Source organism: Hyperoodon ampullatus (assembly GCF_949752795.1).
Source record: "Hyperoodon ampullatus genome assembly, chromosome: 4".
NCBI lineage: Eukaryota > Metazoa > Chordata > Mammalia > Artiodactyla > Ziphiidae > Hyperoodon > Hyperoodon ampullatus.
In genome coordinates, this window is record NC_136917.1 from 50,794,176 (window position 1) to 50,822,063 (window position 27,888).

Genomic DNA, 27,888 nt, shown 5'->3' on the forward strand with positions numbered 1-27,888 from the left:
TCAACAGCTTCTCCGGGTCTCAGCATGGTAAGTAGCAGAGAGCGCGGTTATCTTCTTGGTTTAGCTGGCTATTAAATGACCTGTGTATACATTGTGGCCTGAACTTGAACAATGACTCCCTCAGAGAAGGAGAGGAAGATGTGGAGACAGTGATGGGGATGGGAGAGAGGAAGGTTGCCAGGAAGAGAGAAGTAAGAAGGCATCTGCTTGTGTTAAAAAAAAAAAAAAAATGGTGTTCTGATTTTATCCTGAACTGGCTCAGAATGCAGACTAAGCCACTTGGTTCCTTTCCTTCCAAGCTTAGCAACAGAATCAGGGGGTGGAAAAAGAGCTCACAAGAAATGGATGTTACTGAAGGGAATCGTTTAATTTGCGGCTCTCACATACAGGGTTGGGCCTTCCTCAAAAACACATTTGGTGCTTCCTAAGCTTTCCGGCCTAATTATAAGGTGATTTTGCTTATTTCCCTCATTGCTAAGAAAAGGTAGCCCCAGAATTTAGCATTTTATTTCATATTCTGATGTACTCTTGCTGAGAAAACATTTGCCAGATAGAGTTTCATTTTTAGTACATAGATTTGATTGTGAACATACAAATGGGTACCCTATGGATATGCATATCATACATACGCATGTTTCTTAGCATTTATGAAACATATTTATATGCAGAGTGTGCTTTGCAATCATTTTTATGGGTTATAAATGACCTTGCATGCTTGGAGGTAATTGCATATTTTTGAAACTGTGCTTCTGGTCTGTATTATTATTCATTGGCTTCATTTGGATTAATGCAAGATTTATTCTTGTTATTGTCCCTTAGTTTCATTGTGACCAATTAGGACAATCTGTATCATAGCACTGGATGTGAATTCATAGCCTGCCTCTTTTCTTTATTTTTAATTGGGTTTGTGGGGGGTGATTTGAGAGCCCTGAATTTACAATGATAGGAAAGGGAGGTGGCTTGTGGTATTATTTTGTGTCTAGCATCTTGCCAAATGAATGTTGAAACAAATCAGTTTTCTTGAAATTCTACCCCAAGCCTTTCATGTTTGTACCTGTGTCCCAGGAAGCACAGATGAGTTGGAAGGTGAAATGCATTCATTTTTTTAATAGTGCTGCTATTTGCTGTTTATTCCTTCAGTATCCAGGCACCATTTTACACTTCCCTCAAATGTTGTATTATGGGTCTACTTCTTTAGGTGGTTAAGTAGGAAAATGGGACTGTTTTGAAAATCTAGGTGTTCCCAAGTACCTTAGCCATCTCCAAATTAGCCTGCTTATACAATGAAATGAAACAAGAGAGTGAGCAAAGCTTAGGGTGAGAATGTGTGGCTTGCAGGCAAAATGGGGGGCTATTGTAGTTTACAAATGCTTAGTGTGATCTGCTTGACCTTTTATTATGTCACAGCCTTAAGGCAACTCAGGATACTAAAGACGCCTGAGATGAGTAGGGTACAGGGCTCCATTACCATCCAGGATAATGGAAATTTCATTGAATTAAAGCCAGAAAAATCCTTGCAGGTAAAACTGTGTTAGTAATATTACATTTATCATATGGACTATTTTTTTATCCATCTCTCTCTTTTCTAACAATATCATTGTCAGTGCAAACATTTTTTACAATGTAAAAAAAACGTTTGTTCTAATCCTACATTTTATTTTACACACTGCTCCCCTTCATTTACAATCTTTACATGTGTTTGAATCAGGTTTATAGTTTAACTTCTCTGAGGATAAATGTCCGGTTTGGTGTATATATGGGAAGGCTCTTCAGCAACTTAATAGGAAGAATGGATTTAATGTGCTCATGGCATGTCATATATTATATAGATTCACAGCTCCATCAAGTAGGCCTTATTATCACAACTACATAAAGTAGAGCAGGGAAAGGGGTACTGGGCTTGTATGTCATAACAAAAATTTTATAACACTCTGCATCCTGAATCATTAATGATAACTTTTGACTGGCAAAAATTAAAATTTCAGTAAGCTTTAAAAAATTAAGACATGTTGTAGTTGCAGTTGCATTGTACTTCATGCATTGAAAACAGTTACCTTGGGCTTTGTTTTATTTCCTTTGTTTCGAGTTTTCATTGGGATGTGGTTTTATAGGTGAAGTTGGTACGGTTTGAGCAGAGGCAAATCACTCTAAGTCATGGACATAGAACTGACTCTCAGCAGTGAGTTTCAGCTGTGTGGTCAGACCCTGATGGAAATAAGGGTCTAGTTTTTGATCCTACAACTTGAGATAATTATATGACCTTTGCTGAGGGGCCACAGAAAAGTGAACTGTTTTTAAAGGACTACAAGTTGAACCCTCTAAGAAAGGATAAGGAAATTAGGATTATTTTATTGGGAGAAGTGAAAACTAAGAGATGATGATCATTTTGCTTCAAAGAGCTGGACATTGCTTACTGACATTTTTTGGAGCCTAAAATATGGTCAGTGGGCTTCAACTTCATTAGAAAGAATGAAGATTAGAAATACAAAATGTAAAACTTCCTGATAGCAAATTTGAACTGTCAACTGGATAACCAGATAAGGCAGTGCATCCTTCTTCAAAACCTCCAGAAGTATGCCATAGACATGCATTTATTTGGAACAGGCTAAATTCTTTCTCAAGAACTTCACTGGCTTTTTCTAGAGTAAATTGTCCATTTAAGAGTGTGCTTTAGTTGTTTAACATCAGGTACAGCTAGACCTGCAACAGTAAGACTCCGTGTTGTAATGGGCTTCTAAATTACAGAATCTGAATGTTTTTTAAAGAAATCAATTGACCATACGCTTGGAGAAATGTGTATGTTATCTTGTCAGGATGCAGGGAACTGAACGTTGTCCTCTTCATAAGACTCCTTTCTCAGCAACTTTATGGAATGTGATGCCTAACAGCCATATTAACATTATTCCCTTTGGTATGGCTAATTTTAAAAAATGAAATGGGGTTTAGTGGGGTCTAGATACAAAATATCAATAGTTCAAGAGCCATCAATTTGATGTCAGAAAAAACAAAATATATGGAAGATACATACATTTGATTATTTAAATGCGCTATTTAACAGCAAGCAAATTAATTAATTACCTTTTTCTCAAATACTATCTTGAAAATGCCATTCTTGTTGCAATATTAAACATTTGGACTGGCATTTAAACTTTTGTAAAACTTGTTTTAATTGGGATAAAACACATATTATCTAATTTCTCACTTTGGGATAGGATGTTCCTTATTTCTTCAAGTGACTTCAGAACATATTTCAGTCTTATGTACATGCTTCAAGCCTCCATCAGGGGAACTTAGAAAATAGCTGGAGAGTCAAAACTGTTTTCTACATTTTTCATAAAAAGATTAATGCTTTGTTTTCCATAGTTGGAACCAAAAAGAAAACAAAATTTATCTTGGAAGTTTTAACATAAATTACTCAATTGTTTTTTACTAAAATAAATAAACTAGATGTATACTTGGGTGTTACTCTGAGAGATCAGTTACAGTTCCCCCTGTTTGCACATCGCAAATGTTATTTTACCAAGTGAAAATGTGTTTTCAGACACGATGAATTAATCAGTTGAAAAACAACTATTTGTAGAGCTCTTTTTTTTTTTTTTTTTTTTGCGGTACGCGGGCCTCTCACTGCTGTGGCCTCTCCCGTTGCGGAGCACAGGCTCCGGACACGCGGGCCCAGCGGCCATGGCTCACGGGCCCAGCCGCTCCGCGGCACGTGGGATCCTCCCGGACCGGGACATGAGCCCGCGTGCCCCGGACTGGCAGGCGGAGCCCCAACCACTGCGCCACCAGGGAAGCCCTTGTAGAGCTCTTATATGACTAGCACAATTTGCATATTCTAGGAACGTAGAATTTCCTTGTGGGGGGTATATAAGCTATACACACGTGAAATAGTTAATGATGAAAACAATATAGTTGTAATTAACACCATAATTACACCTTATCTTAATATAATCTTTTGTAGTTCTTAAAGTCATTTTACATTCTTTATTTGTCATCTTATATTCCCCAAAATTCTGTCATGCCAGTAAAGCTAGTGTCATCATAATTATTTTACATTAGTGGAAAGAGGCTCGGGAGATTAGACTTGTTCAAGTTTGGGTTTGGTAAATAGCCTAGTTGGGCCCTAATTCCAACTCTCATGAGCTCAAATCTGCCAAATTAGAAAATTTAGCAAATTATCTTGCCGATTTGAATTTTAAAATATCAAATATAGTAAACTCTGCATGAAATGTAGTTCATTTTTATTTGGACATTTATTTGGATATTTCAGGTGCCATGATTTGTTCTTTGATCATATTGGATTGCCACATAGATTAAATTCATTCTTCAGTTATCAGCCAAAAAAAGGGTAGACACAAAAATTATTTTGGAGAAAATCTGGGATTCATGATATTTCATAAAAGCATGAAGCATTTGGGGAAAAATTGGAACTTTGTCGGACTGATGTGCACTTATTTTATGCCTAAGTATTATTTTTATTTTTAATGACATAAAGTTGAGGGGTAGCACAGTTTTTTTCCTGTGCTTAGGACAAAATTAATTTCTATAGGTCCTGGACCTTGAAGAAACTTACCCCATACCTCCTACCTGTATGTCCTAAGCATCTCTCTACCTACATGTTCTTAAAAATTAAAATGATATTAACTCATAAATAAATGTACCTCAGTTTAACAACTGTCTGATATTTCCTGGACAAATACTTTTATACTTTTCTGAAGTATCAAAAATCAAATACTTTTCTCCAAAATACTGTAGTTTTTTGATGTCTCCCTTTCTTTGCTAACACTGTAGGCACGTACTTTGTCCAACTGTTTGGTAATTCAGCACTGGCCAAAGAGTAAATCATGCCATCTGAACTATCATTTCACATTTGTGAAGTATCCTTTATAATTAATTAGCTTGCAGTACAAGTGACATCTGTCATATTAAAGCACCTGCTTTAAATCAATATTCACCAATACAATTAAATTTTCTTTTAAAGGCTCCTTATTTTACATTTAAAACATATCCAAATTGTTGGGAAAAAAAGGATAAAGCAGAAATGTATAAGAAAATCACCCATAAGCCTACCATCAAGAAATAATTACTGTTAGTACTTTGAAATATTTCCTTCTAGATTTTTTTCTATCTGCCGGTATAAACACACTCAGATATACTATTTCATAAATGGGACCATACTCTAAGCATTGTTTTATAGGTTTTTTTATTTTATATAAGGTGGCCATCTTTCCATGTTAATGAAATATGTCTCTAGTAAATTTTTAATCTCTGTGTGCATTTTTCTTGATGACTCAAGATATTTTCCCCCACTTTGGGGTCTTCTCACTTTGCTTTTAAATACAGGTAGCTCCTGCTTGATTTTCAGCAGCTGTGAGTCAAGCATGATTTTCAGGAAATAGGAGATCTGTTATTCTGACCTGCCACTGCATCTCACAGTGGGTATTAAATTAACCTCGGTCATTTCTTGTCTGCTGATAATGAATGAGTTTTAAGCTCAAGTCAGTGAAAACCCTGTTTGAATTGCTAGGAATTTCACCAGGCGCATGCATAAGCGGCAATTAGAAAAACAAAAACAAATCTCTTCCAGATTCATGTTATTTTTCCTCAGTATAGCAATAGCATCCTATAGTCTTAACCTCTGTGACCAACTTAAATTCTTCATAAAAACATTTAAACAACATACCTTAGCTGTCACATGACTTCTCAGACTAAACTAAGATATATTTTTGGCATCCGTATGTTTCTTAAACTGGTATATAGTTTTTAAATGAAAGCCCAGTCATCTGAGCTTTAAATATAACTCCTTGGAGAGGTTTCCTTAAGTATATCTCCACTATTACTCTCCATACCCTCTGTTTCCTTTGTAGCACTTATCAAAGTTGTAATTATAGAGCTATTTATTTGCTCACTTGATCTTCCCTGCCCTTCACTAGATTGTAAACTCTGTGAGGGCAGAAAATGAAACTGTCAATTAATAACGAAAGCCTTGGCACGACATATGTGCTCAGTAAACAGTGGTTGACTGAACAAATAAATGGGTGCTCCCCTGAAGGACCTCTGTTTTCTAGCAGGTCTTCAGACTGTGACTCTCATTCTTGTACTTTGGCTGTGAAAACAAAATGGATTGTATTCATATATGTGATATTCTCAGGATTTTAGGATGTTGATAAAGGAAAGCCAAATTCTTAAATGACAAATCACAATATTTAAAAAAATCCATCGTTAAAAATTGTTCACTACATACTATGACATAAATAAGAAAGGCTGTGAATATTTCTGTGGCTTCATTTATTCCCTTTCAAAACTGAATTTCAAGTCAGAAATAATGAGACCATTAAGGGAATACCTTTGGATTCACTACAACTTATTAAAATAAATTAGTAATTTAATTATTATTAGCATCAAATTATATGATACACACTCAAAGCTATTTTGCTATTCTAGAAATCCACTTTACTAAATTCTCTAATCATAAACAAATCATTCCTTCATATCTGTATCCAAAAATGAGGCTGAAACAGTAATGGAGACAATAACCTTACTCAGAAGATGAATTGAGGAAAAATCTTGCTTTCATGAAGGTTTTGAAATCAAATATAAAAAGAGTGACCTGGAGGAGAAGGGGTATGCTTGGCAAATACAAAGAAATATCCTCAAATCATTGGGAACAGCCATCTCTATAGGTGCCTGACCGCTGATACGTTGAAATTTAAGTAAGAGGAAAAAGTCTTTGTTCCCTGTCTTTGTTTGGCATCTAAATCAAGATCACTCACTGCACTGCTTGAAATTCTAGAGTCAACTGCAGTTAAAATATAGATGGAAAACCAAATCTGACTAAGTTTAGCTGACACTGTCTGGTCAGAAAACAATTCATTGGTATTATTTTCAAGAAGGAAATTTTGCTGAGGTCATTATGACTCTAAAAAAGCCTTGTGAGCATGTGCTTCAGAAAAGAGGGTGATATTGTCAACCTGCCTTCTGATCCAAACTGGAAATGTTTCCTTGGAAAATGCTACCCAGTATAACCACAAGAAAATGTAAACCAAGCAAGTGTTTCTCACCCACATGCCTTATCTGGCTCTTTCTTGTGCAGCATTTCTTGGAGAGAGGTACCTTCCAAAAATAAGCATTTCATGGAGAGTTACCTTCCAAAAATGAATGGCTTCTCTAGTCCTTAATGACCCATATTTAAGGCCTGTAAACTCTTCATAGGTCAGATATACCTAATTTGAACATATTTTCCAAAACAAAAATTGGTTCTTTAGATGAAATTATACTGATGAAAACAGCTAGACAGAATATTTTAAATGAGTCCCAGTCTGTAAAGTCTAGGATATTGTGTCATTCTACCAACAAGCCATTAAAATAATAGCAAGACAATAATTTTATATATAACAATAACCAATATGGAGAGTTTACATTAAAAATAAACACACTGAATTCACATGAAAATCCTCAAGATGGTAATTCTGCTAATTGGCACTGAGGAGACAGAGAAAGGGACTTAAGTGTTTTGAAGATATTATAGATCCCAAACTTGCCTTCTTACGAATTTCCTAGATAATTCAGACTGTGAAAATGGGAACTCTGGAATTACTGGAGTTTCTCCGTTGTCTGCTCTGTTAGGGTTACCTAGACCCCAGGAAGGAATTCCTCCTACTCCACAGGCTTAGTCTTTGTCTCCTGCATCTCTTAAGTAGGAATTTAAGTGGTTGCTAATTAACCATAAAGGGGAATTTGTATTTCAGAGAATATATGATTCTTTGTTGTAGTAAGGAGAACATTTGAATTATGACTTAGTTTTATTTTAAAAAGCACTTCATTGAATAAAAGTACCTACAAAGTTTAGAATTTATAGTATTTTGAGCTAGATGCCTGAAACATTAGCAATCATTGAAAATAAACCCTAGCTTTTAAAAAATGAATGAACAAGGACCCCCTTACCCCTAGTTAATTTTACATAGAAGGAGCATTTTAGCCATCTCACTCTCTTCTTAGCTAGATTGTCCACATTCGAGGCTCCACAGGGTTCAGTGTCACCCTCTGAAACAAGAGAGAGGAAAATATCAGCCTGCAACAAGGGAAATTGATTCTTCTACCACTGTAGACCTTCAGGTTTTTTTCCTCTATAGTTTGAAAAGAGCCCAGTCTCTAAATGCGTGCTTAAACACGCCCAGGTCACATGAATGCTCTCATCTGGACAGGTTTAGCTACACACACTGGCCATCTCTTTTAAGTGTGGTGTATTATTTTATATTTTTCTCCTTTTACTCTATTTACAGTTTTTGAAATCAAACCTAAATGGTTTAGCCAAGACCCCTGGAAGGTAGTAAAGAGACAAGATTAATATTTCTAGCCAGTCCCTGGCTATTTGCTTTCTGCACTTTCACTAACATTTGTAGGGCTTGAAAACATTAACTGTCTAAATTTATTTTGTATAATCTTCTTGCTTTGAAACATCTTGCTTTGATCTTTGGCTGTATAGTCAACTGTAATCTAAGCGGAATTGATCTGTTCTCAGTTCACGTGGTGCCACTGCTAACCACATTCTTGACGTCCTCAAATGTTGTTTTTCTAACGAAAGGATCTTTATGACAGAGAGTAGCTGATGAAATAGTAGAAAAGCATTTTGTTCAGGAGACAGTCATTTTGCAAAGAAGCACTCTCTTTTGGGTCAATCTGAAAATTTTTTTCAGACTTGATGCTGACTCTCTTCTTTAGAAGAATTGAGGACATCTGCAGTATCGAGTTTCCTTTATAATTCAAGTAAACCAATTTATTCCAGGAACAAATGAGACAGCCTTGACCCTCTTAATAACAAGAATATCTGACATGGTCTGAATATAACAAGAATAAAAAGAAAACTTACTTTTACAACTTACTTTTCAAAGTTATCCAGAAAAAGAGCTGAATTCTTTGTGTACCTATTATGTATTTATTATACTGTTTTCATCCATGTCCATTTTTTCAGTCCTCACAAACAGAGGCATTGTTCTTCCCACTTTGCAAGAGGAAAATGAATCTTGGGTAGGTTAAATTCTTAGCCAGAGCCATTCAGTTAGTGAGTTTAGAGCTAAGACTGAAGTAAGAGCTATCTGATTTTATAGCACAGTGGTTAAAACCTGAAGCTTTGTAGACTGGACCCAGCTCAGGGAAATGTTTGTAAACATATGTCAAGTGTTTGTAAGCAAAAATATATGTTTCCAGCACAATATTTTTAAAAACACTCTTTTGTCCAAAATTTTATAATTTTGACATTTCAAAAAATATGAGTATCTCCCTCCTCTTAGAAAATAAGAAAATCTGGCATCACTAGGCCCACATCTCTTCATGGTAGACACATCTGGAGTTGAGTGATAGGTATTCCTCTGGGTGGGTATTGTGCTTTTCAGCATGTGCCACATCAACACCCCAAGCCCCTTCCCCACCAGTGGATTCACATTAACTCTTTGGCCCTTGAGACAGTTGGAATTCTGACTGCTGTTTATCTCATTTTCATTCCACTATACCATGTTATTTCCCAGTTAAGCATGGTTTTTGTTCTTTAAGAAACACTCAGGTTTCATTAATATGGAAGCTGAAATGAATTTAACCCAGCGGATGAGCATTTGATAAAAATGAACTATCTGTATGAAATTTAATGCTGTTGATCTGATTTGGGGGCAATCACAATTACGTTTCAACCAGACAATTTGTAGCTTCAGGTGTTTCCTCTATGCACCATCAATTATTTGTTTTATTTCTTTCATAATTAGTAAGCAAAGGCATTTTTTCACAAGAATTAATGTGTTCAATACTTTATTTTACAAGTTACAAAGGACTTTTGATACTTTAAATTTCACAAGCATATAGGTAGAGAAGATATTATATATTATGTTGTATTATATTACATTATGTTGATTTATGTTATATCATTTATAATCAACTTCAGGATAAAGTTCAGATTGTCTACCTGTATCCAGCATCACCTAACCACTAAGTGAAAAGTATACAACTCAAATCGAGGTTTCTTTACTTCAGAATTTATTTGTTCTATGAGATGTGGCCCCACACAACCGAATGATCCATCAGTAACGTGAATCAGAGCCAGAGAATTATGACATGATCTGACCTTCACTCTAAATCCTAACTCAGGCGCTAAGGGAATTTAGGTCACTTGGTTATCCTCACCAAGTCCTTCCTTTCACATATGATCGGTGGATGTGTATCTGTATATGGACACAACTAAATAAACCAAGAACCTTTGATGGGGGTTGTGGAGGGTGGGGGGATGAATAAATAGTTCCTACATGTGTATCATTACCATCATCACTAATACCACAAAAGCCTAATTGAAGTTCCTCAAAATAGAAAGCATTCATAGACTTCCAATTGTTATCCCTGGTCCCTGTCCAAAAGGAACTTCTGTTTTTACAAGGAGAAAGGGCCAAATTTAAATAGAATATTAACACATGTAACACTTAGATGGAATACATCAATAGCACCACTGTTTTCAGCAGGAGTCTTTGTTTTTGTGATGTGACCACGATGGCTTCTAGCTAATTGGCCTCAACTATTAACATGTGTGTTGACATGGATGGTTTTGAATCAGTATTCAATCCTATCTTTCTTCTCTAAAGATAGATGTTTCATTTGATGAGCCAAATATAATAATCTTTACATTAATAAACAGAGATTATGAGGCACATTAATCTACTTTTTAGACCAAATTCAGGTTAAAAAACCTCTTTGAAATTTCTTTCAAAACACATTTGACATTAATGTTAGTTGTTGTTGCATTGTTGGTTTATGTTCGTTTCAGTACCCTTCCTAGATGCCAAACTGTGCCCTAACGTTGTTGCATACATGCGCCAACACACTTTGAAGAAGGTAATAGTATCCCTATTTTATGCATAGCTCAACTAAAGTTTATTACCATACAACAATTTAATACTTACTGAAGATTATCTACTAACTGATAACAGATGGAACTAGATTCTGAACTCAAGTCTGCCTGACTCCAAAGTCATCTTAAGTAATGAGCGAAACCACTTCCCTCTTGTAGTGAAAACTTGATTGTGCTCCCCAAAATTAAAGTAAATAAAGAGAAAGGCAAGTATATTTTTAATGTTATTATTATTATTAAATATTAATGAAGACCTAATTCTTGCTAAGTAAAGGATAGAAACACTGTTAAAATTGACATTCAAGAACAAAGTCCACATAACCATAGTTTCCTCAGTGAAGAAAGGAAATAAGGAGCTGAATGAATCCCAGTCCTAAAATAAACCAATTGGAGATTTTGTGTTTTAATAATTCTTAGGAGATTATTTGTGAGTTATGTACATTTGTACAATGTAATCTGGGATTCTCTTTTTAAAATAAACATTTAAATAGGTATTAAACATATTTTAATAAAAGAAAATTGCCTAGTTTTCCTTCCTACTTTTTTAAAGCAATAAAACCCCCAGGAAACATTTTATGCTGTGTTTTCCACAATTCTGTAAGCTATGAATATTTTCTTTTTTTCTAAAGAGATTCAGAGAGCAGTTTTACAGGAATTTCATTTCTGGAAAAAAATCCTCAATTGTAAAATAGACCGAGCAGCACAAATCCCAAACTTGATGCTATGAAGAGCACAGTTTCTGTGCTCTTATAGTTTCCATGGTTCTAAATTCATGCAACTTTAAGATTCTTTTGTTTCAATTTTTTGCTTATAGTGAATAGCAGGAGTTTTGATAAGAGTAGGTTTGCGTGAGAAAAGGTTGAAACCTTGATTTGCCTTTCCCTGTATATATGATAAATTAATTGTGACCTATGCCAACCGTAGAATGTAATGAAGCTTTCTAAGCAGTATGTTGTAGAAAAAGGTTCAGTGACTTAGGAAAATATGTAAGATATGTCTTTTTTTTTTTTTTTTTTCCGATACGCGGGCCTCTCACTGTTGTGGCCTCTCCCATTGCGGAGCACAGGCTTCGGACGCGCAGGCTCAGCGGCCATGGTTCACGGGCCCAGCCTCTCCGCGGCATGTGGGATCCTCCCGGACGGGGGCACGAACCCGTATCCCCTGCATTGGCAGGCGGATTCTCAACCACTGCGCCACCAGGGAAGCCCAGATATGTCTTTTAAGTTAGAAAAAAAGAGGTCAAAAATCAAAAGGTGGAATTTATTCCCAATTTTCTGAAAAGGGAAAAAGTTACATGAATATATATATATATATATATATAAAGTATAAATCAAAATATTAACAGGAATTAATTCTGGGTGGTAACTTTATGAGAAATTTCTTCATTGATTTTTTTATGATTTCCAAATTTACTAAAATAAAATTTACTTATTTATTTAGCAAATGTGAATATTTTTGAAAGAATGATTTGGTCATCAAAATTTCTAAGTCATCCACAAATCCAAATAGCTTAACTATCTGTATGACTCTGTAGGGCTTCTGGAAGATGGAAGTTTTGCTGTCTCTGGATCAGAGGTTCCAAATTGGTTTCCATAGACAACCACAGTGTCCCTGGTAAGCCATAGAGAGAAGAGAAAGGCTGGGAGGATAGGGTCCAGGCTCTCTAAGCACACACACACACACGCACAGATACCCACTGGATGTCCTCCTAAAGTTTTGAGAAAAAAGATTCTTTCACAAAATGATTTGAAAACCCAATGATATATCTGATGTAATTGACATTCTGTGTGCCAAATATTAATTTCTTTAAAAACTAAAATTTTTATTTTCACTTGGATATTCATCATCTTACTTTCATCAGCCTCTAGTGGTTTTAGTTCACAGTGTTTGTTAGAATCAGACAAAACTCCAAGCTTAACATCATGTGATTCAGTCATAATTCATTTCCATGGAAGACCTCAAACAAGGATTAAATGATGAGAGAGAAAAATGCACACAAATTCTTCAAAATTCTGACCTTTTTCCCTTTAAGAAGTAAGTGCAGTTATCTCCATCATGAAGGACCTGCTTACACTTTTGCTGCCCTCTCTGTAGTTTAGATGAAGTGAAATCTTTCTATTCTTGAGCCTAATAATAATGATGATGTTGTAATGATGATGATGCTAATGGCAGTTCATGCTTTGAGGGTGGGGTCTGGAGTTGCACAGCCCCAGGGAGCACTGTGAATGACACTTCCCAGAGTTGTGCAGGGGAGCAGTACTGAATAAGTACCTGCTGTGTGCCCTGTGCAGTTCTGAACACTTTATAGATATAACACCTTTGTCGTAGGTACTGTTGTACCCCCTTCTTACAACTTTAGTTGAGGAAACTAAGACAGAGAAATGTTCAACCAGCTAACAGATGATTTACTGAATGTTTCCTAAGTACTTGTCTTTATATTACTAGGTATATGGGATAAAGATCAGGGTCTTATTCTCAAAAGGCTTATAAGTAGTAAAGGAAACATGTCTATAAACAAGAGTTAACAGTAAAACCTGGCAAACATTGTAATGGTATGGCTTTCCCATTCAGCTACCAAAGGACATAGCCTCAAAAAAAAAAACAAAAAACAAAGAATACCTTAACATTTGCAATCAAGATATAGAGTCTTATTTTAGCTGAATTGTATTTGATCTTTACTGAAGAAATAAAAACAGGATGTGAACAACTTTTTAGTGACTATTTCCTGTTGACTTATGTTACACATTGTAATACTGTACATTAGGTCATATATTTTAACACTATCTGACCAAACCCATCTAATTGATGAGTTGTAAGGTAATTCAGATATCTTATTTCTTAGGTGAATTACTAACCAAAGTTAGATTTTTCTCTTCATAATATCACCTGGTGAACCTGTTCAATTAAAAACTAGGGATACATTTAAACATTTTGAATTAGATCTTTAATATAGTCTTCAAACCAAATGCAAATGAGTATTCTTTGAATTTGTGGCCCTGATTTTAATGCAAAGGAAAATGATGTTTAAAAATAATTCTAACACCTACGATGTGTTCTTCTAAGGTGTATGTGTGGAGGAGTAGAGAGTGGGGAGCATACAAAGATGAGTAAGACTCAATCCCAAAGGTATAGTAAGCAGTAAGCATTTAAGCACTAAAATTATGCCAAGAGACACAGAGGCCTTTATCAGAACATAAGAACATCTGCAAACTGGGTATCACACATGTGAAAATCTATACAAGAAAACTGAGAAACATCCATCAAGGCACATAAATGAAGAAATAGAGTAAATTCATGATGATTAAAGATTGAGTTTCCTCACCTGAAAGTGGGGGAGGGGCATTGTAACCTGCCTGGCCTTAGAGTTAAAAAGGAATGTTATAGTGATATGGAATCAAACCCTTTTTCAGAGAATAATGCAGACTATGAATTTTTAAAATAAAGCAAAACAGAAGAACATAAACATGAATCACTTTGCAGCATGAATAGTTTGCTGTGCTCTGAATTTTCATATATTTGAATGCTATCACTTGGGATGTATTAGAAAACAGAGTATAAGACTGGAGTAAGGAATGTCTGTTAAATCCTGAAGAGGAAATTATGAATGGCTTCCTACAGTTTATTTTTCCCTTTGACCCTTTCTTGGCATGTGAATGTAATGAGGTCACATGCACAGTAAGTATTGGAAAACGTGTTAGATACATTGATTCCAGTTACAGTCAAGGGACTCTTTCATGATTATTTTTTCTGTATTTAGTACATAAAAAGGTAACCCAGAAAGTAAGGGAAAACGTTAAGTCCAGAGGGAGAAAGGTAACTGAGTGTTTAATGAGAGTATTGATTCTGATCCACCTGCCTTCATTTTGGTGTTTTTCCTTTTTGAGCTGTGATTATCAGTACTCCACCCTCTATATTAAATAATCTATAAACCGTCTCTCTCTGTGTAGTCAAATGCCACTGAAGCAGAAACCTGTAAAAGCCTAGCAAATCTTTTAAACTCTTTATTTCCTTTTAAGTAAAAGGAAAGTCTTGGGCTAGTTTTCTACAAGAAGGACCCTTCCAGCTGTAAATATGTTTTTGACCCTGTGACTGTCCATCACATTTTCCATCAGTCCTGTGTCATAATATATGCTTCCCAAAGTAATAAAGCAATATTGGCTTTTTGTCATTTTTCTCTTTCACTGTGTATAAGTGTGTGTGTGTGTGTGTGTGTGTTTATGTCTGTGTGCGATGTTGTCATTCAGTTTGGCAAAAAGGTCATTAAATCTAAGCCATACATCTAAAAAGGCATAGAATGTGGTATACTGCAGGGCTAATTAGTCAGTCCAATGAATGAAAGTATTGACTTTACTTTTTCTTGGCTTCAGCCCAGATCCTGCATCCTCCATAAGTGCTTACGTTCAAGCACAAGGTGAATGATTGACTGACAGAGGTATTATTAAGAGGTTTCCTAGTTTATTTAAGGGGCTGTATTAGATTATATTCAAAGACTGTTTCCACTCAACATTATGAACATGTGGAAGTAGACCCCCAAGCAGGAGCATTCTCTGTCCTACAAAATATTTGCTCTTGTGCATTCAGGAAGACACTTTCTAGATTTCCCATTGGGGAAGCCAGCTTGCCATATGTGTGATATTTTAATCCAAGTATGCATATAGCTGTGCTTGATAGAAAAACATCCAAGGAAAGGATACAGGATTGTCCTTTTCATTCTCTTCCATTTCTCAGGAAAGGTTTTACTGTTGTATATCAGGTCAGTAGAGTTTCTTGTAAAATCAGAGCATCCCTTCACTAGACAAGTATTCTTCCCACAGTTTTTGTCTTGAACCCAAGTTCACTTATCCTGGCTGTAATTTTTTTTTAGGGTGAGCCTGTGTGACACAGTGTGAAAGCACAAAACTGGGATACAAAAGTCCTGGGTTTAATCTTTGTTCAGCCACCAACCAGCTGTATGACATGAGCAGGTGTCTTTTTTTTTTTAAACATCTTTATTGGAGTATAATTGCTTTACAATGTTGTGTTAGTTTCTGCTGTATAACAAAGTGAATCAGCTATACATATACATATGTTCCCATATCTCCTCCTTCTTGCGTCTCCCTCCCACCCTCCCTATCCCACCCCTCTAGGTGGTCACAAAGCATGGAGCTGATCTCCCTGTGCTATGCCGCTGTTTCCCACTAGCTATTTTACATTTGGTAGTGTATATACGTCAATGTCACTATCTCACTTCGTCCCAGCTTAACCTTCCCCCTCCCCAATCCTCAAGTCCATTCTCTATGTCTGTATCTTTATTCCTGTCTTGCCCCTAGGTTCTTCAGAACCATTTCTTTTTTTAGATTCCATATATATGTGTTGGCATATGTTATTTGTTTTTCTCTTTCTGACTTACTTTCCTCTGTATAACAGACTCTAAGTCCATCCACCTCACTACAAATAACTCAGTTTCGTTTCTTTTTATGGCTGAGTAATATTCCATTGTGTATATGTGCCACATCTTCTTTATCCATTCATCTGTCGATGGACACTTAGGTTGCTTCCATGTCCTGGCTATTTTAAATAGTGCAGCAATGAACATTGTGATACATGTCTCTTTTTGAATTATGGTTTTCTCAGGGTCTATGCCCAGTAGTGGGATTGCTGGGTCATATGGTAGTTCTATTTTTTTGTTTTTTAAGGGCCCTCCATATTGTTCTCCATAGTGGCTGTATCAATTTACATTCCCACCAACAGTGAAAGAGGGTTCCCTTTTCTCCACACCCTCTCCAGTATTAATTGTTTGTAGATTTCTTTTTTTTTTTTTTTTTTTTTTTTAGTACGCGGGCCTCTCACTGTTGTGGCCTCTCCCATTGTGGAGCACAGGCTCCGGACGCGCAGGCTCAGCGGCCATGGCTCACGGGCCTAGCTGCTCCGCGGCATATGGAATCTCCCCGGACAGGGGCACGAACCCGTGTCCCCTGCATTGGCAGGCGGACTCTCAACCACTGCACCACCAGGGAAGCCCTGTAGATTTCTTGATGATAGCCATTCTAACCAGTGTGAGGTGATACTTCATTGTGGTTTTGATTTGCATTTCTCTAACGATTAGTGATGTTGAGCATCCTTTCATGTGTTTGTTAGATATCTGTATATCTTCTTTGGAGAAAAGTCTTTTTAGGTCTTCTACCCGTTTTTGGATTGGGTTGTTTGTTTTTTTGATATTGAGTTGCATGAGCTGCTTGTATGTTTTGGAGATTAATCCTTTGTCCATTATTTCATTTGCAACTATTTTTTTCCCATTCTGAGGGTTGTCTTTTCATCTTGTTTATGGTTTCCTCTGCTGTGCAAAAGCTTTTAAGTTTAATTAGGTCCCATTTGTTTATTTTTGTTTTTATTTCCATTTCTCTGGGAGGTGTGTCAAAAAGGATCTTGCTGTGATTTATGTCATAGAATATTCTGCCTATGTTTTCCTCTAAGAGTTGTATAGTGTCTGGCCTTACATTTAGGTCTTTAATCCATTTTGAGTTTATTTTTGTGTATGGTGTTAGGGAGTGTTCTAATTTCATTCTTTTACATGTAGCTGTCCAGTTTTCCCAGCACCACTTACAGAAGATGCTGTCTTTCCTCCATTGTATATTCTTGCCTCCTTTATCAAAGACAAGGTGACCATATGTGTGTGGGTTTATCTCTGGGCTTTCTATCCTGTTCCATTGATCTATATTTCTGTTTTTGTGCCAATACAATACTGTCCTGATTACTGTAGCTTTGTAGTATAGTCTGAAGTCAGGGAAGCTGATTCCTCCAGCTCTGTTTTTCTTTCTCAAAATTGCTTTGGCTCTTCGGGATCTTTTGTGTTTCTATACAGCTTGTAAATTTTTTTGTTCTAGCTCTGTGAAAAATGCCGTTGGTAGTTGGATAGGGATTGCATTGAATCTGTAGATTGCATTGGGTAATATAGTCATTTTCACAATATTAATTCTTCCAATCCAAGAACATGGTGTATCTCTCCATCTGTTTGTATTGTCTTCGATTTCTTTCATCAGTATCTTATAGTTTTCTGCATACAGGTGTTTTGTCTCCTTAGGTAAGTTTAGTGGTAGGTATTTTATTCTTTTTGTTGCAATTGTAAATGGGAGTGTTTCCTTAATTCTCTTCCTGATCTTTCGTTGTTAGTGTATAGGAATGCAAGAGATTTCTGTGCATTAATTTTGTATCCTGCTACTTTACCAAATTCATTGATTAGCTCTAGGAGTTTTCTGGTAGCATCTTTAGGATTCTCTATGCATAGTATCATGTCATCTGCAAACAGTGACAGTTTTACTTCTTCTTTTCCGATTTGGATTCCTTTTACTTCTTTTTCTTCTCTGATTGCTGTAGCTAAAACTTCCAAAACTATGTTGAATAATAGTGGTGTGAGTGGACAACCTTGTCTTGTTCCTGATCTTACAGGAATTGGTTTTAGTTTTTCACCACTGAGAACAATGTTGGCTGTGGGTTTGTCATATATGGCCTTTACTATGTTGAGGTAAGTTCCCTCTATGCCTACTTTCTGGAGGGTTTTTATCATAAATGGGTGTTGAAGTTTGTTGAAAATTTTTTCTGCATCTATTGAGATTATCATATGGTTTTTATCTTTCAGTTTGTTAATATGGTGTATCACATTGATTGATTTGCGTATATTGAAGAATCCTTGCATCCCTGGAATAAACCCCACTTGATCGTGATGTATGATCCTTTTAATGCACTGTTGGATTCTGTTTGCTAGTATTTTGTTGAGAATTTTTGCATCTATGTTCGTCAGTGATATTGGCCCGTAGTTTTCTTTCTTTGTGACATCTTTGTCTGGTTTTGGTATCAGGGTGATGGTGGCCTTGTAGAATGCGTTTGGGAGTGTTCCTCCCTCTGCTATATTTTGGAAGAGTTTGAGAAGGATAAGTGTTAGCTCTTCTCTAAATGTTTGATAGAATTCGCCTGTGAAGCCATCTGTTCCTGGGCTTTTGTTTCTTGGAAGATTTCAAATCACAGTTTCAATTTCATTACTTGTGATTGGTCTGTTCATATTTTCTGTTTCTTCCTGGTTCAGTCTTGGACGGTTGTACTTTGCTAAGAATTTGTTCATTTCTTCCAGGTTGTCCATTTTATTGGCATATAGTTGCTTGTAGTAGTCTCTCATGATCCTTTGTATTTCTGCAGTGTCAGTTTTTACTTCTCTTTTTTCATTTCTAATTCTGTTGATTTGAATCTTCTCCCTTTTTTTCTTCATGAGTCTGGCTAATGGTTTATCAATTTTGTTTATCTTCTCAAAGAACCAGCTTTTAGTTTTGTTGATCTTTGCTATTGTTTCCTTCATTTCTTTTTCATTTATTTCTGGTCTGATCTTTATTATTTCTTTCCTTCTGCTAACTTTGGGGTTTTTTTGTTCTTCTTTCTCTAATTGCTTTAGGTGTGAGGTTAGGTTATTTATTTGAGATGTTTCTTGAGGTAGGATTGTATTGCTATAAACTTCCCTCTTCGAACAGCTTTTGCTGCATCCCACAGGTTTGGGGTCATCGTGTTTTCATTGCCATTTGTTTCTAGGTATTTTTTGATTTCTTCTGTGATTTCTCCAGTGATCTCTTGGTTATTTAGTAGTGTATTGTTTAGCCTCCATGTGTTTGTATTTTTTTCAGTTTTTTTCCTGTAATTGGTATCTAATCTCATAGTGTTGTGGTCAGAAAAGACACTTGATATGATTTCAATTTTCATAAATTTACTGAGGCTTTATATGATCTATCCTGGAGAATGTTCCATGAGCACTTGAGAAGAAAGTGTATTCTGTTGTTTTTGGATGGAGTGTCCCATAAATATCAATTAAGTCCACCTGGTGTAACGTGTCACTTAAAGCTTGTGTTTCCTTATTTATTTTCATTTTGCATGATCTGTCCGTTGGTGAAAGTGGGGTGTTAAAGTTCCCTACTATGATTATGTTACTGTCGATTTCCCCCTTTATGGCTGTTAGTATTTGCCTTATGTATCGAGGTGCTCCTGTGTTGGGTGCATAAATATTTACAATTGTTATATCTTCTTCTTGCATTGATCCCTTGATCATTATGTAGTGTCTTTCTTTGTCTCTTGTAATAGTCTTTATTTTAAAGTCTACTTTGTCTGATATGTGTATTGCTACTCCAGCTTCGTTTTGATTTCCATTTGCATGGAATGTTTTTTTCCATCCCCTCACTTTCAGTCTGTATGTGTCCCTACGTGTGAAGTGGGCCTCCTGTAGACAGCATATATACATGTCTTGTTTTTGTATCCATTCAGTGAGCTTATGTCTTTTCGTTGGCACATTTAATCCATTTACATTTAAGGTAATTATTGATATGTATGTTCCTATTATCATTTTCTTAATTGTTTTGGGTTTGTTATTGAAGGTCTTTTCTTTCTCTTGTGTTTCCTGCCTAGAGAAGTTCCTTTAGCATTTGTTGTAAAGCTGGTTTGGTGGTGCTGAATTCTCTTAGCTTTTGCTTGTCTGTAAAGGTTTTAATTTCGTCATCATGTCTGAATGAGATCCTTGCTGGGTAGAGTAATCTTGGTTGTAGGTTCTTCCCTTTCATCACTTTAAAAATGTCCTGCCACTCCCTTCTGGCTTGCAGAGTTTCTGCTGAAAGATCAGTTGTTAACCTGATGGGGATTCCCTTGTGTGTTATATGTTGTTTTTCCCTTGCTGTTTTTAATATTTTTACTTTGTATTTAATTTTTGATAGTTTGATTAATATGAGTCGTGGCATGCTTCTCCTTGGATTTATCCTGTATGGGACTCTCTGTGCTTCCTGGACTTGATTGACTGTTTGCTTTCCCATGTTAGGGAAGTTTTTGACTATAATTTCTTCAAATATTTTCTCAGTCCCTTTCTTTTTCTCTTCTTCTTCTGGGACCCCTATAATTCGTATGTTGGTGCATTTAATGTTGTCCCCGAGGTCTCTGAGACTGTCCTCAATTTTTTTCATTCTTTTTTCTTTATTCTGCTCTATGGCAGTTATTTCCTCTATTTTATCTTCCAGGTCACTTATGTGTTCTTCTGCCTCAGTTATTCTACTATTGATTCCTTCTAGAGTATTTTTAATTTCATTCATTGTGTTATTCATCATTGTTTGTTTGCTCTCCCGTTCTTCTAGGTCCTTATTAAACATTTCTTGTAGTTTCTCCATTCTATTTCTGAGATTTTGCATCATCTTTTCTATCATTACTCTGAGTTCTTCTTCAGGTAGACTGCCTATTTCCTCTTCATTTGTTTGGTCTGGTGGGTTTTTACCTTGCTCCTTCATCTGCTGCATATTTCTCTGTTTTTTCATTTTGTTTAACTTACTGTGTTTGTGGTCACCTTCTCACAGGCTGCAGGTTCGTAATTCCTGTTATATTTGGTGTCTGCCCCCAGTGGGTAAGGTTGGTTCAGTGGCTCATATAGGGGACTGGTGCCTGTGTTCTGGTGGATGGGGCTGGATTTTGTCCTTCTGGTGGGCAGGGCCACGTCCGGTGGTGTGTTTTGGCGTGTCTGTGAACTTAGTATAACTTTAGGGAGCCTCTCTCCTAATGGATGGGGTTGTGTTCCTGTCTTGCTAGTTGTTTGGCATGGGGCATCCAGCTCTGTAGCTTGCTTGCCATTGGGTGGAGCTGGGTCTTAGTGTTGAGATGGAGATCTCTGGGGGAGCTGTCGCTGCTTGATATTACATGGGTCCGGGAGGTTTCTGGTGGTCCAGTGTCCTGGACTCGGCTCTCCCACCTCAGAGGCTCTGGTCTGACACCTAGCCAGAGCACCAAAATCCTGCCAGCCACACAGCTCAGAATAACATGAAGGAAAAAATAAAAATGAACAGATACAACCCCAAACCAAATGGTAATAGCAATACTAAACAGACAAAGAAACATCACACAAAGAAACAAACACACACACACACTTATAAAAAAAATAAAAGAAACAAATAGCTAAAAATAAAAACAACGAACAGAGAACCTTAGGACAGATGGTAAAAGCAAACATAAACAGACAAGATCACACAAAGAAACATACACATACACTCACAAAAAGAGAAAAAAGGAAAAAAACATTAAAAAAATAAAAAATTTAAAAAACAAAATAAAAATAATAAATTTTTTTTAAATAAAAAATAATTTTAAAAAAAAAGATGAGAACAACCAAACCAATAAACAAATCCACCAATGATAACAAGCACTAAATCTAAACTAAGATAAATGTAAAAACACAATCGAATCAGATGCAGAAAGTAACCCCCTGTCTACATTTGCTCCCGAAGTCCACCGCCTCAATTTTGGGAACATTTGTTGTCTGATCCGGTATTCTTCAAATGCAGAGATTTTCAAGTTGATTGTGGGGATTTAATCTGCTGTTCCTGAGGCTGCATGGAGAAATTTCCCTTTCTCTTCTTTGTTCACACAGCTTCTGGGGTTCAGCTTTGGTTTTGGCCCCGCCTCTGCGTGTAGGCTGCGCTCAGGCATCTGTTCCCCTCCCAGACAGGAGGGGGTTAAAGCAGCAGCTGATTAGGGCTCTCTTACTCACTCAGGTTGGGGAGAGGGAGGGGTATGGTAGTCACAATTGGAATGTGGGGTGAGCCTGCGGTGGCAGAGACCAGAGTGACATTGCAGTAGCCTGAGGCATACCGTGTGTTTTCCTGGGGTAATTTGTCCCTGGATCATGGACCCTGGCAGTGGTGTGCTGCCCAGGCTCCCAGGGCGGTGTGGGTAGTGACCTGAGCTTGCACACAGGATCCTTGGCGGTAGCGATGGCGTCGTTAGCAGTTCATGCCCGTGTCTGGGGTCCAGGCTGATAGCCACGGCTCGCACCCGTCTCTGGAGCTCACTTAGGCGGTGCTCTGCCTTCTGTGGGCACACGGAGTGGGAACCCCCTCTCCTCACGAACCCCAAAACAATGGTCTCTTTTCTCTTCGGCAGCCCCAGACTTTTTCCCGGACTCCCTCCCGGCTAGCTGTGGCGCACTAGCCCCCTTCAGGCTGTGTTCACGCAGCCAACCCCAGTCCTCTCCCTGGGATCTGACCTCTGAAACCTGAGCCTCAGCTCCCAGCCCCTGCCCGCAGACAAGCCTCTCGGGCTGGTGAGTGCTGGTCAGCACCGATCCTCCGTGCGGGAATCTCTCTGCTTTGCCCTCCGCACCCCTGTTGCTGCGTTCTCCTCCGTGGATCTGAAGCTCCCCCCTCCGCCACCCACAGTCTCTGCCCGCAAAGGGGCTTCCTAGTGTGTGGAAACTTTTCCTCCTTCCCAGCTCCCTCCCAGAGGTACAGGTCCTGTCCCTATTCTTTGTCTCTGTTTTTTCTTTTTTCTTTTGCCCTACCCGGGTATGTGGGGAGTTTCTTGCCTTTTGGGAGGTCTGAGGTTTTCTGCCAGCATTCAGTAGGTGCTCTGTAGGAATTGTTCCACATGTAGATGTATTTTTGATGTATTTGTGGGGAGGAAGCTGATCTCCACTTCTTACTTCTCCTCCACCTTGAAGGTCCTCTCCTGTCCATTCTTGATTTTTGGTTTTTTCAACTATAAAAAGAGAGAAGATACGCCTGTTTTTTTTTTCTCTTTGCTCCTCTCAAAAGAAAAAAAACAAAGTGTTCAGAAGGGTCTTTTCACTCCTTCGCCTTCAGATGTATAGGCATATTTGCAAACTGATGGAGGAATTCTCTTTTGAAATCCAAAGTCCTTTTATTTGCCTGTGGTACTGATTACAGTTATTTATGGACCTTGCTTATTTCTCCCATTAGCCCACAATCTCCACAAGGGAAGTGCAGTTGGGAGAGAGAGGGAGAAAAGGAAGGAGAAACACAATCTAAGGAGTAAACTAGAATTTAAGAAAGGGTGATGGAATTGCAGATGGCTCAAAAATGCACATAAATTTAACCTTTAAATTTATATAACTGTAAAAATAAAACTGCATAAAATTGCCTTGACTGGTTGGAATATAGTGAAGATATACTGAAATAACATTGCAGAAGGCATGTGCTATAAACATTTTAAACAATATTACAGGTACAAAAAATTTAATGATATGGAAAGACAGAATATATTTAGTGAAAAGCCTAGATTTTAAAACTCTATGTCTATTGGAAATATGTTCACATATGCATAGGGAAAGAAAGACATGAAGGAAATTTAAAAATGTAAAAAGTGGGGAATTCCTTGGTGGTCCAGTAGTTAGGGCTCCGAGCTTCCATTGCCAGCGGGGGATGGGGGCGGAAGCTCGGGTTTGATCCCTGGTCTGAGAACTAGGATCCCACAAGCTGTGCAGTGTGGCAAATAAATAAATAAATAAATAAATAAATAGTAAAAAAAAAAAAAAATTAAGTTTTTTTAATGCAAAAAGTGTTAAGGTGGTAGAAATATAGGTGAATTTTATTTTTCATTTAAAAATTTTTGTTGATAAGGTTTCCTAGGTTTTTTCCAATGAACATATATTACTTGGTTAATAAGACAAGAAGCAAACCAAAAAGAACTTTTTTGTTTTTGTTTTGTGTTCTTTGGTTTTATGTTGCTGTTTTTTTCCCTAGTTTCCTAATATGAAAGCTCAGGTTATTTATTCAAGACCTCTCCCTTTTTTCAATTGAAGTATGGTTGATTTACAATATTGTGTTAGTTTCAGGTGTACAGCAAAGTGATTCAGATATAGATAACTAAAATATATATATATTAGATTGTTTTCCATTATAGGTTATTACAAGATATTGGATATAGTTCTGTGCTATACAGTAAATCCTTGTTGCTTATTTATTTTATGTATAGTAGTCTGTATCTGTTAATATGATACTCCTGGTTTATCCCTCCTCCCTCTCTTTCCCTTTTGGTAACCAAAAGTTTGTTTTCTATGTGTGTGAGTCTGTTTCTGTTTTGTATATAAATTCATTTGTGTTTTTTTTAGGTTCCACATATAAGTGATATCTTATATTTGTCTTTCTCTGTCTGACTTACTTCACTAAGTATAATATTCTCTTGGTCCATCCATGATGCTGCAAATGGCAATATTTCATTCTTTTTTATGGCTGAGTAATATTCTATTGTTTGCGTGTGTGTGTGTGTGTTGTGTGTATACATATGCCACATCTTCTTAAGCAACCCATCTATCGATGGGCACTTGGGTTGTTTCCATGGCTTTTGTAAATAGTGCTGCTATGAACATTGGGGTGCATGTATCTTTTTGAATTAGAATTCATCTTTTCCAGATATATATCCAGGAGTGGGATTGTTGGATCATATGTCAACTCTATTTTTAGTTTTTTAAGGAAACTCCGTACTGTTTTCCATAGTGCTGCACCAATTTACATTCCCACCAACAGTGTAGGAGGGTTCCCTTTTCTCCACACCCTCTCCAGCATTTGTTATTTGTAGGCCTTTTGATGATAGCCATTCTGACTGGTGTGAGGTAATAATTTTTTTATAAGTTTAATAATTTTTAATATTAACGTAATAGTTATTGCATTTTTAAAAAGATTTCTTTATTATTTATTTATTTTATTAATTTTTGGCTGTGCTGGGTCTTAGATACATGCAAGATCTTTGTTGAGGCACATGGGATCTTTTGTTGTGGCGTGCAGGCTCTTCATTGTGGTGCACGGGCTTCTCTCTAGTGGCATGTGGGTTTTTTTTCTCTTCTCTGGTTGTGGTGTGCAGGCTCCAGGATGCACAGGCTCTGTAGTTGTGACACATGGGTTCCTGAGCACGTGGGCTCCAGCACACGTGGGCTCTGTAGTTTGTGGCACGCAGGCTCTCTAGTTGAGGCGCGCAAGCTCAGCAGTTGTGTTGCACGGGCTTAGTTGCCCCGAGGCATGTGGGATCTTAGTTCCCTGACCAGGGATCGAACCTGCATCCCTGCGTTGTAAGGCCAATTCTTTACCACTGGAGCACCAGGGAAGTCTTGGTAATAATTCATTGTGGTTTTGTTTTGCATTTCTCTAATAATTAGCGATGTTGAGTATCTTTTCATGAGCCTGTTGGCCATCTGTGTGTTCTTTGGGGAAATGTCTATTTAAGTCTGCTCATTTTTTGATTGAGTTGTTTGTTTTTTTAATATTGAGTTGTATGAGCTATTTATATATTTTGGATATTAACCCCTTGTCAGTTGCATCATTTGCAAATATTTTCTCCCAATCCACAGGTTGTCTCTTCATTTTGTTTATGGTTTCCTTTGCTGTGCAAAGGATTTTAATTTTGATTAGGTCCCATTTGTTTATTTTTGCATTTATTTCTTTTGCCTTGGGAGACTGCTCTAAGGAAATATTGTTACAATTTATGTCAGAGAATGTTTTGCCTGTGTTCTCTTCTAGGAGTTTTAGGGTGTCATGTCTTTTAAACCATTCTGAGTTTGTTTTTGTATATGGTGTGAGAGTGTATTCTAATTTCATTGATTTACATATAGCTTTCCAGCTTTCCCAACACCACTTGCTGAAGAGACTATCTTTTCTCCACTGTATATTCATATATTAATTGACCATAGGTGTATGGGTTTATTTCTGGGCTCTCTATTCTGTTCCATTGATCTATATGTCTGTTTTTGTGCCAGTCCCACACTGTTTTGATTACTGTAGCTTAATAATATAGTCTGAAGTTTGCAAGGGTTATGCCTCTAGCTTTGTTCCTCCAAAAAAGACTTTTTATGTTGCCTCTAGCTGAATATTTTAGAAAGTTTCTGATGGATATTAGGGAAGGAAAAGCAGGCCTCATATTCTTTCACCATTAAGATAAATTGTTTCATTGTTCTCTTATTTGTTTTTTTAAAAAAATATGAATTAAAATAATTATCAATCATAAGTATATGTAGGAAATGAAAGCCCTAGAATTTAGACAAGCCAAATGAAGACCAGCAGTGCTCTCCTGCCAGTTTTAAGCTGTTATGATATTAAAGAAAAAGCCATAAGATCAGGTCAAGCAAACCAGAGTGATTACATTATCATTGTCAATAGAAAAATGTGAGCCTTCTTGATGTTCTATCTACTAATAGTTTTGCAAATTAATATTGGGGTCATTTCTTTTTTGGAATATATGACCAATTGGTTTTTATTCACAGATATTTTTCTTAATTTACAAAATGATAAATCATTATTGTTATCTATTAGTATTTATTCAGCACATACTCATACTGTAATCCTTCTTAGTCATTCTAATTATATTTTGTTGTATCTATTATGAGCATGAATTGCTTTTTCCATAGACTATAGGTCAGTTGAAGAGTTTCATTTGTCACTTTTGCTTAATTTTATTCAGTGTCTCTACCATTTTTTTTGTGTCTGCTCAAGCATCCCTTACCTCACCCACCCCCTTTCAACATCCTCTTTCCACAGTTTGCTTCTGTTACTTATCCCAGACACCCAGTATGTAAGACCCAACAATTTGATGAATGTTTCACTGGCGGAGTAGTGCTGTGCACTCAGTTCTCCCTTTGTCTGAATTCCTATCATGCTTGTGATCACTGCCACATTGTTTAGTGCATAATTGTTCTCCTTGTTTCAAACGTTCTCATTTTGTCTCCACGTCTATATTGAAAGGCTCTTGAAGAATTTACAGTCCTTCTCCGTTTTCCAGAAGTGGAAGGAAGCCTCTGTTTTATGAGTGCATCCAGTATGCCATGTACTATGCTGGGTGTTTTGCTTATCTCATTTAAGCCCTTTAATTCTTCGTTAAATTGGTATTAATATCCTCATAAGTCATGGAAGAAGACTAAACTCAGAGAGGTTGCATGCTTGCCTGAGGCCACACAGCTGGTTAGTGTCCCAGCTGTCTGACTCTGCATCTCTAAATGTTTTCCATTCCACCATATTGTCTGACTGGTTGATAATACGTCGCTTTCACATTGTAGCTCATTTATCATTTTATTTAATTTTCTACTTTTGTATACTCTTGCTTTGTGTTTGACATAATTGAGGTAAAATGTCATGATAGAAACATTAAATGTAATCAATTCTTGCTTTTAAATGGCCTTCCCTGTTCATGCCTAGTTTTCTTCCTCTCTTGGTACCTTCCCCATGATTTCTTTTTCCACT